Here is a 16,538-nt window from a genome sequence, read left to right on the forward strand (position 1 = left end):
AAAAAAATGAATGAACAAGAAAACAGTTGTGGTGCTCTGTGCCTCTCCGTTGTCCTATGCAATCGACTGTGCTCGGGTGTTATTGTTATTGGAGGAAACCTCAAAAAGCTCTAATAAACAGGGATTCTTTGCTGTAGGAGTTGAATGGACTGATTTAGCTGCTGCTGATGTGAGACAAAACGCAAACTTTGCTGCCAAGAGCACATTTAATTTAATTAATAGACCATGCAGAGCATTTTCTGGTTGTGCCACATAGAGCCCCCGGGTCCTAATAACTTGTTATTTTTGTTGTTGTTAAACTGACTGCATACGTTCTGGAATAACAGGAGCTGATGTAGTTAGCCAGCCATCTGCGTAGGTGGAGAAATAGTATTGCGCTGCTCTGGTCCATGGGGGCCATGGGGTTCTCTGGGTTGTTTTCTCCACCTGAGCTCTTAATTATGTAATTGAGCTAATTACTCACTTAATTGGACACATTTGAGTCTTTTTACCAGATTTAAAGCAGGTTACAAATTAAAGTGCTTTTTTAAATATTGAAATTTGTTGCAAAGAACAGACTTGATAAACAGTGACATATCATCGGTGCTTGTTTTCAAGTGTAATATATATAATTGTGTAATTTGCTGATGTTCTTCTTTAAAAGATCATGTGAATTGCTTTAAATAGGCCTACAGGTCCAAAACAGATATGAAATTGTTGCCTTACTTCCTTTATTAGTCATTGCATAATGTGCCGCATTATTGATCTTGGTCGACAAGATGGCCTCATCTCTGCTCATTTCCTTCGTGTAATAGAGCTGAATGTGTGGGAAATGTAACTTATCACACACAGCAGTGCAAGTGCATTTAAAGAGCGGTTATAGGTTGGTTGGCACTTTCTTCACATACTTAAATTGAAACTGCTGTTAAATATTTTAGTTTATTCAGTGTATATTGTAGTTGTTCTGTATTGAATGTACTTGCTGACATTGAAAAGCACTAACCTAAACTAAATGTAGAGCTGATATTAACCTACAAACGCATTTGTATTATGTTGAATCTTTAGCTGACAAAAGGTTTCCGTACTTGGCCACTGTTGTCATAACCTGTGATTGTGAAATCAAAGATGTTGGTATAAATATAAGACCTTACGTGTCTAAACCTCAATTCTTAACCTATATTATCCGCCTTTTGGTCATGTGATATTTACACACAAAGATTTGTGAAGAAATTAAAATGAAATCTCCTAATTGTAAATGTGAAGAAGTGTAACATGTACGGGCAAGAAATACATTCTTCCAAAAAAAATTGCCCTAATCCTAGGAATACGTAAGAAACTTGAATTTCCAATTAGAGATGTTTTGATTTATATATTTTTTAAGCTATTTAATTATATTGTGCATTTCCAGTGTTGTGTGTAGTGTAGCAATGGAAAGGCACACAATCTGTTGCTGTTGTTGCAGTGCACAGCCCTGACTCTCCAGAAGCCTTCAGTGAAACATTTCATGGAAAGGTATCTTCTTAGAGGAGAAGGCAGCACATCTCATTTTTTTTCTTGTTTTACTTTTTAACTTGCTTCATATTGTGGCATTTCACCATTGAGTTGATATTATGTCAGCCTTATTCATAAGGGCCTAATGTACTTCACAAATTCCCTGGAGGTACAGTAAAGACAGGCTGTTTTGCTATAAATGTCTGGCAGTGGAGCTTATCGTGTGACTTGCACTCTAACTGCCCTTAAAACTCAACTTTGCAGCCACAACTCTCTTAGCTGCCATAATAAATGAATTTGCTGAAGGTCTATTTTTCTAGTAGAAGCCTGTTGGTGGTGTTCTGTAGCTTTTTGGGGATTTAATATGATCAACCTAAGTAGCATCTCTGGTTCAGGTCAGCAACAAATCCAAGAGCATAGGCTTCTCCTATTGTAATAAAGTTGACGGGTGTTACATGGCTGGGTAAGTATAATATGTCATTGAAAGATTATGTAATCTGTAGAGGAGAGGTGTCAGCATTGGGCACTGTGGTGTGTACTGCATTTTTCTTAATGTCCTGGGCCTTGAGCAAATGAGGGAGAACTGGTGCACAGTCGACAGAGCTGTCAAATTTGCAAAAAGTTTTTCAGAAACTGTTGAAACCTTGAAACCAGAAAGTGCTGCAGGCGATGAACCAATTTATGAAAGGCAGGGAGTTTAAGCAAGAGAATGAATCCTGTTTATGGGTGTTACCACCTGGTGTGGTGACACTGGGGGAATGTAAAATCTGTCAGTTTGAGGATTTAATAGTATATAATCACACGCTTCTATAAGCAGAATGATAGCTGTTAAAAAGTTCACCACAGGTGGAATGCCTGTTTCTCTCACAGAGCACAGGACATTTGCAAGTCTCAACTTTATATTGTCTTGGGAATTAGCATTGCAAACAAATGCTTCAAATTGTTTAAGGAGATGGCCTCTAACTGCTTTGCATGTTATTTTCTTTGTCAATAAGGATTGGATTTCTTAAAAAATTGTATTTGTTCTGTAATGTCCATGTTGAAAAGTAGATTTTATTTGTGTTTTCAGTAGGACATCGACAGGCCTACTGCAGTCAGGGAGAGAGATGGAATTAAGAGCTGTGACCGAACTGGCCTCTGACCTCAAATTGCTCAATGTTGCTTTAGGCCTATCTGACATGGTACACAGCTCTTGCTGCATGCCCAATCAAGTGTGATATTTAAAAGCATTTGCATATGCTCACCTTCCTCTGTTTTCAGTTAGTGACTCAAGTGGGTGAAAGTTTACATCGAAAAACTCTTGTTGGTAACCTTTTAAAGACGATAGAAACCATTGTGTATGGGAATCAGTCTGAGTGAAAGAGTGGTTCTGTAATAACTACCGTATGCCTTCATAATGGTGTGCCTGTCTTCCTGTACAGTGTTGTCATGGAAAGAGAGTGGTTAGAAAGATGCAAAATATGTGAGCCAGCTGTGTTTTATTTTCATGCCTAGCGTGCTGCTACATCGCACAATTATTATATCCCCCTTTATCTTGAAAACTGTCATGATGAGACGTCTAGCGAGTTTCTGGTTGCATGAGTGGTAGTGCATTAACATCTCACTGCATGAAGTCCACACTCTGAGCAGTGTTAAAGTAAGTTGCTAATCCATTGAAAACTATATACAAAAAAAAAGTTAGATTTCTGTGTCAGTGCAGGCCTTGGGAAGGGCTTCTGTCAATTAGGATCAACTGTCTTAGGTCAGTATGTAGAAATGATTTGCATGTCTTGTCATGGTGAATAAGGGTTACTCACAGGTTGAACACGCATTTGAGATGTTTATGAAGCTTTGCCAAGACTTTAAATACAAATGCAATACTTTTGGTTGACATTTCCTAGTAGGCTACAACCTTGATCTAAGTGTAACAGACTTTACAACAATACCTCTTCTGTCATGTCGATATAATATTTGTATTGTTCAAAATTTTCACTGAATTAGCAATATTCCAACTTGAAGTGCAGTGCAGACTGGTGTTTGTCTTTTTGTTTAATTGTTGGTTTTTGTACCAGTTGCCTTGCGAAAAGAGACAAGTGCTAAGATTTTGATCCTAGCAATTAACTCAAAATATTCATGGCATTTTAAACATTTTCACAATAACTCCCTGGATGACATACAATATGGCTTTAGACTCTATCGGATCTAAGCAACAAGACTGTAGTGTAATGCCAAACATATATTTGTGTTGTTGTTGTTTATTTTCATTTTTAATCAGTGTATTGGAGATTTTTCTAAATGAAATTTAAGATTTATTTTGCCAACACTGAAAAAAGTAGAGTGCTGAGTGAGGGGGTTGGGGTGGGAGTCACTCGCTGTACGAACGCCAGCAGACATACGAACAGCACTGTCTCTTGAAATACCCATCCGAGTGTCTGGGATATCTCCTATAGGGAGTGGAAGGAAGTAACAGTGACTGACTGCCTTAATTCCCCTGACAACTGTGCCGAGTTATTTATATCCATGGCAGGGGATGTGCTTATTACTGAAATGCTTTTCAGTCATCAGATGATTCCTCACTTTTTAAAAATTAAAGCATCTTTTTATGCCGGACAGACAGACTTTTATCTCCAGACATTAAGGCATCAGATCTGTCGTCCACATCCGTGTCAGATCTGCACAGATATTTTCCCTTCTTTTTAGAACCCTTCTACTAAACAAATAATTCATTTAAAATAAGACCACATTTTCCTTTTTTTTTTTTTTTTTTTAATCAAACTAGTGGTTTTCATGAATGTACCCATTAAATCAAATCAAATTATGATTCTGGGAAATTTATTTTTAGCTTGTGTTTATTGTGCTAATATTTTCACCCATAACATGTTTGCACTATTTTTAAACTGGTAAGAGCTGTCTACTGTTTCCTCCACAAACACTTCTGTTGGTCTCTTCACCTCGTGTGGTATGACCATCATATTTTAACCTTTACAAGCCAGTTAAATTTAACTGTGCACAACACCAACTTGTTGTTTGTACACAACCTAATGGAAGTTCAGGGAAAAAAATTAAATGGAGAAGCTGCAAAAGTCTAGTGAAGCCATAGGAAATGGGAAAGTGTAGGAAATATTTTAATTGGTTCATATTCCAGTAATACAGATCGAAGATGCCTGTCTCCGTGAACTCAGAAGCCACTGCCTTGAGATAACCGAGTACATAAAAGTGAAGGAACTCCTTTTAAAACTAGTCACATCTAAAGGTAATAGATGTATGTTCATGAATTCCAAACCCTTCAAATAAATGAATCCACTCTGGTCCCAACAGGCCTTTTGCCTTTCCTCTCTGCATTCAAACTCTGTGCTATGAAATATAAAATAGCCAGTGGAGGGGGAAAATAAGTGTTGCAATGCTTATAAAAAGCATCACTGTAAATAGATTTTGACATTGCTCCTCTGATTTGCTTATTTGATTTTCTGAATACTGGTTTAAAATTGGAAGAGGTATAAGTGGAGGGCAGGTTTTGAACATCAAGACAGTCTTTTGTTACTGCATCAACAGTGATACAAGGGCAGTGAAGCTGATGGTTACTGCACTTAGGATAAAAACATTTACATTTATATACACATTTTCCAATGCAATTGATATTTCTTTAAAGAATAATGCACTGAAAAGAAAAACGGTTACTGCACAAAAAGTTGCATTTGCATAGAAGCTCTGTGCAAAAGATCCTACATGCTGATTTGGTGGTAAAGTGTAAACTAATTTGCATTAAATACATAAAAATGGACACCTAACTATTTGCATTGCACTTGGTATTTGAATATTCCAAAGTATTTGCTTTTGCATTTAAAGTGATGGGGAAATGTTCCAAATGCATTTACTACTGTTCAGTAGTTTGTAGATGGTTACTGTGGTTATAAGGTATAAAGAGACGCATTAATTGAATTAAAATGTAAAGACTAATCAATCAATTAATGCATGCTGTATGGAATGTTACTTGCATTAGTATTTAAATGCATTTGATGTATGTGCCTGATGTATTCTGCTCCCCATGCCCTTCTGAGGTTTTGAAGAAGATTTTACTGTTTTTATTTTAATTTTACTCATTAAGTGGTATTGTGGTACCGCTCCTTAAACATCCTGTGTGTTCATAGACCTGCAGTCAAAAGCTGGACAATCACTGGATCCCACCACCCAAACATACTGCACTGAAACAAAACACTGGATTCACCTGCTACGTGCACAGTAACAGGTTTAATATCATGTTCATATTAATGTAACCTGCAGAGCACTTTAATTCAGCTGCTCAGATAACACAGTGCCAGACTGATGGAGCTCACATCATTTAGCAAGAGGCAAATTGAGGGGCATCGTATTCATTAAGAGCATGTGATGTCCAAGTTTATGTTTAGGTAAGAAACACACACACACATATATATACATATGCACAGTCACCTACAAAATTACTGGCGCCATTTGATAAAGATGAGAATAAAGGCTGTATAAAATAAACACGTAATATGTAGAAAGCGATTGTCCACAACTTTAATTAAAAACATGCTTTGTTTATAATTAAATTCTGAGGCCATGTAGTTGCACCACTCAGTCTGTGGGTCAGTTAGTGCTGACGTTAAAGATGTGTTGCAGAGTGCTGACTGTCAGACCTGCCTACTCACTGATTGGGTCAGGAAGAACCGTCACTCAAACCTACTGTACCAATGGAGACCCAGGATCCACGCCTCCCTGTAAATCCCACCCTCACGGCAAAACAGCGCCAAAACTCGTAAATGAAAAAAAAAAAAAATCGAAAGCAAAGAAACTGGCGGCGAAAGCAAAGATCGCAGCATCGCAAGCAAAGACAGGGGCTGCAGGCGAGTTTTGCTCTCGATTTAACATTTGCTTTCAAGGTTTTTTTTTTGCTTTCGATGTAATTTTTTTGTTTACAATTCTATACATTTTGCTTATAATTTTTTTTTTTTTGAATTTGTTACTTATGGCGCTAATTTGAGCCCATAGTTGACTCCCTCAGCCAGCATTTTAGCTGTAGTTTTCGGGTGTGATATGGAATTCATAAACCATCTCCTCCTGTACTACAATTTGCATTTCTGTAACTTGATTATGAGGATGTTCAAGTGTTTTAATATGAGGCAAGGTAATGGCAAAAGCAAGATGATAATGTTAAGATTTTAAGCTCATCTATAAGGCCAATGCTACAATTTCTTCAAGTATATAGAAGAGGTCTTGAGATACGGGAGCTAAAATGGTCCCGTTTCCATGCTGGATTAAAAGGTTAAACTGTACACTGTAGCACACAATATTATTATCTAAGTGTGTCATTGTGTTCATCAGGTATAGTGCCTTGTCCATTTGAGTGATGTCACATTTGGTTTGGTTAAAGCCCATACTGAAATGTTTAGAAACCAATGGCAAGAAGAAGGTGAAAAGACCTTCAGAAATGCTTCACAGTAAAGCTCCACAATAGCTGTACAAGAAGTAGCTTCCCTCAGTTTAAAATACGGTTTTACATGCATAGCCTATATTTTGAGACAGCTGGGTATGACAAGGAGGGAACTTTGCTATCGTTAAGCTCTTTGTGGGTCTTAACACATCTCCGAAATATCTGCAGTAAGATAACTGGAGTTCAAGCATTGATCGATGAAGTGTTAACAGCCAGTGCTAATGCCAGTGTTTCATGTTACAGTATCTTCAATGCCACTGTTTCTATGTAACGCACATGGACAGGAGCAAATTAAGTGTTGAGAACTTCTGAGAAACAGAACATTTTGCTCCATCTCTTTTGTCCCCCGGGATCCCTGGGATTCAGGGTAAGGTCTAGGAATGCTGTCACGATGACATTCGCTTTTGTACACAGAAGCTGATAATGGTGCTGCTGGTTTCCCTTAAAGCTGCATGATCCATTTAGAGCAGGGATTCCCAAACCGGTCCTGGAGGACCCCCTGCCCTGCTGATTTTTGTTCCAACCGAGCTCTTTGATTGAACTTTAGGCCTATATTGCATTGTTAGTTCAATTAAGGATTCAATGAAGCAAGAAAGAGCTTACTTGGAACAAAACCCAGTGGGGCAGGGGTGCTCCAGGTCCCAGAAGGTTTCTCTTTGGCCTTCTCTAATAGTAACATGTTGTTCCTTTCCTTGAATTGTATGTTCCCTGAATAGAGATTTCTGTGTATCAATTTATGATCAGATAAGTTGAGCTTTAATGGCAGTTATGATTTTGGATTCCAGTACATGAGGTGGCCGTGATTCATAGAATACTCAGAACTCTGAATACGTCACTGGGATGTGAGTGGGAATCTTGTATTTGTGTTTTATGTGAGCACCAGTACAGTTTCCTAGCTAGTTTTACAGGAGCTTTACATAATGTATGGATTGACACTGTGTACAAAACAAAATGGAGGCCTGGTTCACAGAGCCATAGCAAGAAAAGGGTTTTCTCAATTGCTTTTAAATTTGCAGATCAATGTGCTAACAGTGGCCCAGAAATATAAGAAATGCACTAACTGCAGAATCACAATTTATTTTAGTTATTTTAATGAGATTGAATAAATTCATCACTATTTACGTCTCCTAATCCTGTTCTGTCTTTACTCTTTGTGTTATGAAGAGCAATTGTGAATGGATTTTTAAAGCAAAATCTTCTCTCCAGACACTGCTCAGAACATGGTGTGTGAAGTGCAGAGCGAATGGACTTGTATTTAACTTTAACCTTCCAGCAATCTGCTCTTTCTCCTCTCAGGCCCTGGGATTACTTAAAAACATAACATGGTCCATGTAATTCGCCTCACACTCTGGGGAAGTGGCACTGTACGCTCAAAGCACAGGGAAAATCGATTCAACAAGAGGAAGAAGGAATGTGGTTTGTTCACTGCTGTAAATGGATTAGATGATTAGATTATCTTTGGTAATTCTAGTGTTATCCATGATTGATTATGCTTCCCTTTTTATTGTGCACAAATTAAGCTAGTCAATTTGAAGTTTGAATCTAATGCCTGTGCAACAAAAGACCATTGGGCACATTGTGTTTATCTGATTGATGCTGACAAAGGGAAGTAAGACAGTGTCGTGTCCATACCATGCTGTCCAATTACTTTTAGGAATCCTGCATTCATTTGTTTTAGAAGACTTGCTGGGCAATGGCTGTAGTATCTAGCTGAAGGACCTGAGTTAGACTGGAGCCATGCAAGTTGTAAAAGACATGGCACCTTCTCCAAAGGTTGCCAACCTAGGCACATCACTTGACGCAAAGGGCATCAAAATCCCTTGCGCTGCCTTTCTCAGTAGTACAGTAGGTCAACTGACGATAGTATTACCCTCCTCTCTGGAGGTGACGGGTAAATTAGACTGAACAGCTGTCTTCTGAACCGAATGTGACAGCTGCAATCCCACCCCTTCCAACTCCCTACCCTTTCCTGACTGGGCCATCTGGCTGCGTTGAGAGACGAGGGTGATCGAATCCCTGCCGAGGGGTGGTAATGTGTAGTTGCAGGGAGACAGCTTTGCTTCAGTCCAATGATATTGAAATCTATGAGTTATAGGTCTGGTGCTCAGAGTTCACTGGCCAATTGGGAGTCTCTTAGAGCCTAATGAGAGCTAAACAATGCAGGGATCTCACATTAGGTCAGCCAAGCTCTGTGCACAAGACAAACCACGTCAATAGGAGAACAGTTGATGTAGATACAGCACAAGCAGGAACAATAGGGACTCCGCATCAGCCAGTGTAGTGCAAAGCAGGTTCGATAAATCCCTTCTGTCATGCAGCGGCTTAACATGAAATCAGAAAAGGAATTGGTGAGCTGTATCTGCTCATACAAATCTATGTATGCGAGGTACAGCCAAGGTACAACATTCAATTGATGTCATTGTGTAGCACTGCCTTCATCTCATTCAAGGCTTTATCCAGCCAAGGCACTTTTTCAAGGGCCTTCACCGATTTACAGTTCAAACACATTGTGGCAGCCACACTGATGCTTCTTAAGTATCAGGTTTGATATCATCATCAGTTATGTAGCCATGAGACGAGAGATCCAAATTAAAATACCACTGAAAAAGAGACATACAAAAAAATCTAATTAACAGAGGTCAAAGGATTTGAAGAGAAGCTCTTGTTTGTTTTTGTCGGTAGACTTGATGCAGAAAGAGAATAATTTGCTATGGTCCCATCTCATTTGACAAGGGATTTCAAAGGTTATGTGACAGCTGGAAAGGTTAGCTAGAGGAATACAGAGGAAGGAGAGATGTTCCTACTGGCATCGACACATCATGAGTAGTGAAAAAGTTGCATGCCACAAAAGTAAATTACAAGTGAAATTCTGCAATGCAATATGAATCCTTAACATCTATAATGATTCTGTGTTTTTGACATAAATGTATATTTTTTTGTATCTTTTTAGTTATGAGGATAGTCGCTGCCAGAATGAGCACTCAGATTGGTGATTTTTATTCCAGCTATTCTCTGTTAATGTTCATATAGAGACCTGACATTTTCTCATTATAATGAGATGAGACTCCAGCAATAGCTGGCATGTTCTTGGATCCAATTACACCAGTCAGAGGTAATCAGATTCTGTAGTGTAATTTATTTTAGCGGCCTTTCACACCTACAGTTTGGTGCAGATTGAAGTGCGGTTTGGTTATTTGGAACTATTGGTGGAACTTCTGATAGTGATGCAATCACACTAGCATGTGGATCAAACCAAGTGGAAATCCTGGAAATTCAAATCCTGGGTGGTGCAGTGCTGTTGTACCCTTGAGCAAGGTACTTCACTTAGATTGCTCCAGTAAAATGCCCAGCTGTATAAATGGGTACAAATGTAAGTCACCCTGGATAAGAGCATCTGCTAAATGACAAATAATGTAATATAATGTAATGAAAGGGGTGGTCTTGTTTAATTTGAAAGCGAACTGTACGTTTGCGACATTGCTCTCCAATGTTTTTGCAATGTGAAAGCAAATGCACTTTGGTTCATTTGGAGTGATGTACTCAGACACAGAAACTGCCCAGCCTAATCACTTCGTTGAAGTCCTACAAACTACTATCTCACTTGCAAAAGTGCTTGCAAAATGTCTTTGCTGAAATACGCAATAATCTCTCAGTATGTTATGTTTCTTCTACCTTTATATAGGAAAGTACCAAGTAAAGGGAAAACCACATTTTAAAATATTCCATATATTTTTTATATGTATATTTTTTAATAAACCATTTTAATAATTTTTCATCAGACCAAGTTAGAGAACCAAGCAAGTTTGAATTAGTGCATTGTGATCCCAGTAGAATTCTGGTTTGCATGAAGCTGCAAGTGGACGATACAAATGAACTTGAATTCAATATCGGTTAAACTTGGTAAAATTTTTCCTGCTGCGAAACCAACCAGACCTAAACTGAAATCAGATTATTTGCAAGTGAACTAGGTGTGAAAGTGCCCTAGTCTCCATTCATCTTTTATACTGTGCCACCATAACATAACAATGTTTATTTCCTGAGAATGAAATACAAAACAATTACATTATTTATTTTTTCCTGCACTCTTTGATCCCTTCAACGCATGTTGCATTCAGAAAAGGTAAAAGCCTGAGGCTGATGTATCACTTGCTGTGTAAAGAGAAAATTGAAGTGTAACTCTAAATAATTTGTTGGGGGAGCAGATTTATAACAAATGACTGATTTCAGGATTATGGGTGCTTTGATGTTTCATAAGGCCTGGTCTCGAGAAAGACAGAGTGCACTAAGCGTTCACTGGCATGTACAAAAGGGTTGTAAATGCGATGTTTATCGAGGTTGTTTACAGCCCCTGATAGAAGCACAGTAGCGCTGACCATGGTAGCAGCTCTATGTTTAAGTGTGTTTTGTGTCTCTCTCTATCTGAAAGACCACCTGTTCAGGGTCTGTACAAAGCTTCAGATTCAAATAAGGGCGAAGGGCATGATGAATACCCTGGAAACTACAGGTAAAACTTTGTTAAATTTAATGAAAAGCTAGGATATAAAAATGCCTTTTGGAGGTCTGATCACAAAATGTGGTCATCCTTTCTTTTTAATACTAAAGTAAACTGTTTAATTGGAAAGGTAAGGGATATGTCTGGATCATATATGAAAGTACTACACATGTGTAAGAACGATTGACGTGTAAGTGAAAAGAGGGCTCTGGACTAAATGTTCATGCATTTCTGAGATTAATTTGATGTATAATAAGTGAAGTTACCCCTGTTAATAAACTAATGTTATGGAACCATGGAAGGCTTTAATCCTTCACACCCATTACAATCTAAACTTCTCCTTGGTTTTTATCTCTGTTAAAATTGTAAACCAATGATTTGATGGCGATACAACACTGCAAAATCCACTCAAAAGACTGTCTCACATGAGCTGCTGTGAAAAGGCGACTAGGTCCTCCCGATGTGGACATTACATTTTATTAGAAAGCGAACAAGTTATTTGGAGAGAAAATCTGTGTGTTTTTGTCACCATGGACACAATCAGTCGAAGCAGTACAACAGGAAAGGGTTATGAAGTAGAACAGGATTCCAGTTGAAGGCTGCTGTAACAAGGAGATTAAAGAAAGGGGTTTAGACGAGACAGCTGATGCACGCCTTAGAGGTAGTTTTTGTGTGTGTGTGTGTGTTATCCTTGCGGACATTTTGAACTCTCTTCACTGACATTAGATAACAATGGAATTTGACCTGCAGCCATACTAGGCAAAGGGAATGTGGAAAAAGAAATCTGGCTCTGAAATGGCAAGACAAACATTGGATGATCTGTTGTGTAAGTCTTTGAAGTTTCCATAGCAGGAGTTAAGATTTATAGACCTTATTCACAGGCGTGCGGTTGACTCCTGCATAAACTGTTAATTCGAGTAATGGCACATGGGCTGCTGTGAAACCCCATGATTGATGGGCTGTTTTTATCATTTTTATATATTTTTGGTTTTGATTGTTTAAACGAATGAATGAATTAATTAATGCAATGGAAAAGCAGTTTTTTTTTTTTTCTTTGAGCAGCTCTCTGGGATTCCCATTGTCCTTCATGATAATAAGACCAAGACTTCGGTGTCTGCATGCTGGGGCAACGAGAACTCACTGTGCCAAGAAAACCCTTGTGTGCCTTTGGTTGATTTCTGAGGGTAGTAGATAGCTGTCTTTGTGTTTATCTCGCAGTTTTAAAACGCAGTCCTTTCAGATTATGTAAATTTTAATTTAGTGGGGAAAAGCAAAAATTGAGAAATGCAAGTACTTTTCTATTTCTGCTTGAGGCGCCACTTTAAGCAGCGTAAGACAAAAATTAAGACCCTATATATTAGGATTCATTTGTAGGTGGACTCATCTGCACAGCTGGAAAAAAATGATCAAGGTTAGCGGCAGAAGGTGTTTTGTGTGCGAGGACATGTGGTTTGGTATGAGATGAGATTTCACTGGCAGGTTTTCAGTGTGTGTTTTTGGGATTAGGTGTTGAATAACCAGTATGCCAAATGCTCTCTGCCAACAAGAGAAAATTGCACCACTTAGGGCTATTAAACTGGAATTTCTACTTCATCCACTTTTCTTTCTCTATGTGAACTGATTTTTGGCTAGACATTTAAACTGATGCTTGTTTTTTCCCCCTTTTTTTAGGAAAGTGGTTTTATTCACTAAGGTACTATTATGGAAGAAGGGGGGTGATTATTAAGTGTCATAATTTAATAATACTCTTATGATCTGCCAAAGGCCACTGGAAATCTTGATCTATGGTTAGTATGTGTAAGTAATTCTGGGATTGCCCGTTTTCATTCCCAATGCTATTGCTCAGAATTACAATTATTTATTTGTCTGCTGTTGTAATTCTCTTTTAAAGTATTCAGGGTTCATGTGAAGTTTTCTTATAAAGTTTTGTGATACTATTCCCCAACTTGCCTTTCAGAATTTGTTTGTTCCTGAACACTAAGGCTTAGGTTTAGGGGGGGATGGGGGACTTTGTATGCCTGAATCCATAGGCATAGGGGACACATCCTCCCCCAATATTGACAGTGTCCCCCCAGTTCTGAAACGAAGCTTACGCCCCTGCCTGAACAAACCTATCATTGTTACTCTTTTTGCCAGTTTTCATCTGTGAAACTGGGGCTTGCACTTCTGTAATGTAGAGTGAGACCCCCAAAACACAACAACAAAAAACATTTTCAGTTATTGATTATTTTCCTTTGGTTTTCTCCCTGAATTCATGAGTTTCAAATTGCGCTTTCTGCTTACAAACCCGCAGCACAGCAGAGAAGATTAAAATAGACAAGTGCACTACAGGTTTACCATCTGTCCTCTTTACAGCCAACAAACCTAAATCAGTAGAGGCTGCCTGGTCAGGAAAGACTTGGCCCAGACATCTTTCTGCTTGGCTGTAGCAGAACACCGCAATGAATTCTTTATAATACTACTGTGTAACTGAAAACAAAGCAAGACGTATTTAAAATCTCAAATGTTCTCCTTTTATAAAACAATTTTAAGTTTGTAAGTGCTTGACACAGAATACAAATAACAAGGAGACCCCTGCATACACATCCTCCTAGACAAAAAGAGGTCAGGTTACTTCCTTTTTGACATGGAGTCCACTGCCAGAGATATTGACTGAAGGACTGGCACATCCATTTCACCCATTTCAATTGATGTCTACCACTTACTCTGGCCTGCCCGGCTCATGATCCCAGTCCTAGTCCGATCAGAGCTCTGCTGTTATTCAGATTTGCGTTTACTTCAAACTGGCCTGTTGATCAAAGCATTCTAAGTTTGCTTGCTTTGCGACGGTCTGTAGACCAGTCAGCAGTCTAATGTGATCCCATCTGCCCTGTATTTGTAGGAATTAAAAAAATAAAAAAAGAATTGTCAGTGGTATCCCTCCCATGTTGCAATGGTGACCATATATTATTGGTTTAATGAAAAGACAGGCCGTCAATTTTCAGTTTGACTCCTTCTGCCTGATGATTGTTTTGTGGAGAAAACTACTTTTAAAAAGCTTCCTTTTTTAAATTTCTATTTGTGTGTAGCTGTAACCTTTTATTGTTGCCAAAGAAAAGGGGTCCCACCAATGTATTCATATGATAAGTCCATTGATAGGGGCTCTTGTGAAAGAAAAGGCTGCTGCTGCTGCTGCTGCTGTTTTTTTTTTTCCTTCTCTTTCACACAAGTAGTTTCTGACCCCGGGTAAGGAAAGTAAACTCAGGACTGTGCTCTGATCTCTCTGAATAGCGCCTTTGTGCAGATGTTTATAAAACACCCCCCCACCCCCCGTTGCATTGTTTCTAGAGTATTTACATTCAGGCCAGTGAGCCTGTGCTGGTTTATCCCTCATGCTGTGAGGTGTTTGAAGGGCGAGTGTTAATGTTATGGGTATTTTCGACATTATGACCTGAGCTGTGTTACATCTCAACCATGTATCTTCTGATGCGCAACCCTTTTCCCCGGTTTATCAGAGCCTAAAGTAATTGTTCTCTTCTGTACAAATCAGGTTTTAGAAGTAGTACAAAAATAGCCTTGTCAGCCTTACAAGGAGCCATTGCTACAGTACTTACAGCTATGCTAGAATTGAACTAAGATTGCTATAAACATGATGACATAGTTGGCCACTTTGCATCTAAATGCCTTTCCCAAACACTTTTCAACACAATTGTTTTATTTTCCCCTTGTACCTTGGCTTGGTATAGGTTTCTTTTATTTTTTCTTATGGAGAGAGCCTAATTTGGGGACTTGCTGTTTACAATGACTTCAGACTTCAGACATCTTTCTACTACCATCCAGTTAAGTGAGAGCAGCTGTTAGGATCTACTTTAATTACCTCATGTAATGAAAATAATAACAGTGCACAAAGTAACCACTGAGTACTGTTATCATTTTATGGTTGCAAATCTGATAGGCCTAATATTTGCTTGGCCCAGTCCTTACTGTGCTGTTGATATGTAATGCACTGTTTTTTAACCGAATGACATAAGCTAATTTGTTAAATGTGTTTTGTCTGTGCCAGTGTTTCTGTAGTCCAGGAACAAACATGCAGTTGAATTAAAGTTCAGTTATGAAGTTCTATTAAATTTAAAAACTGGGAGGCAATATGTTGACATTATATTGTCTACATACCCCTTTGATCAAGGTTATTGATTTGGGTTTAGACCATGGTGCCCATGTTACAAGTATAGGGGCCCAACGAATGGCTCCAGGGTTTGCTGTGTCACTGCGAATGGTTTCAGAGGCCTGCTGTTTCCTCTGCCTCATTGCACCCCACTGACGTCACCTGTAATTTCATTAGAGGAAATGGATTCCATGTGTGTTTGAGTTTGGGTAAAAAAAAAAGAAAATGACGGACGGGACCTTGCTAGATTTTAAATTGTTATATGATCTTGCTCTTTTCTGATTTAATTAACTTTAATACATTATTTGATTTGGGCATTTTCACACTTAACCGTTGTTCATTTTAAAGAAGTTACCCTACATGGAAGTAGATACGTTTCTCATTTATTCATCATTTATCATTGAAGAAATTGGTATAGCTTTTCAGTCGCAAGTGTAGAACACAAAATTCTGGAACACATTTTCAGGCTTGCTTTAGGATTTAATGAAGACCAAACTGTAACAAAAGGCATTCTTAAGTCACTTGCCTGTTACATTAATTAGGCCAAATGACAAGAATTTGTCAGCCTGACTTCATAATATTTAGAAAGAAAACAACAAATATCCTTTCAGTCTTTCCATTTTCTGTTTTTGTTTTTGTCTTTTTAAACCAGATTGCAAGTGATTGCTCAGGCATAATCGAAATCCATGCTAAAAATCACATACCCTAACTTGGAAAAATAGATTTTTTTGTTTTCAGGAGTTAAAAAATAATAGTCCTGGTTTGAAAGTAAAGGCACAAAATGGATAGAGCTGCTTGCACAAAATATTAAAAAAGAAACTGTCAGTCTGGGCTGATGTCAAAGCAAATTGTCCCTTACCTGTTACTAAACTTCATACAGAGCTCCTGTATTCAAATTCAAATGTAACGACAACAGTCTTATTTTGAAAAATAGACCTATTTGTTTTAAATGAATTACAAAAATTATAGTCCTTGAAAGACATCTAAGGATGTGATTAAAT

General features: G+C 38.3%; 1 protein-coding gene across 1 annotated transcript in view; it reads left to right on the forward strand.

Moving 5' to 3' along the window:
* LOC136748191 (zinc finger protein 609) overlaps nucleotides 1-16,538 on the forward strand; it is a 99,295-nt gene that overhangs the window by 17,460 nt on the left and 65,297 nt on the right. The gene's annotated exons all lie outside the window — the stretch shown is intronic.

The sequence above is a fragment of the Amia ocellicauda genome, chromosome 4, assembly GCF_036373705.1.
Source record: "Amia ocellicauda isolate fAmiCal2 chromosome 4, fAmiCal2.hap1, whole genome shotgun sequence".
NCBI classification, from domain to species: Eukaryota; Metazoa; Chordata; class Actinopteri; order Amiiformes; family Amiidae; genus Amia; species Amia ocellicauda.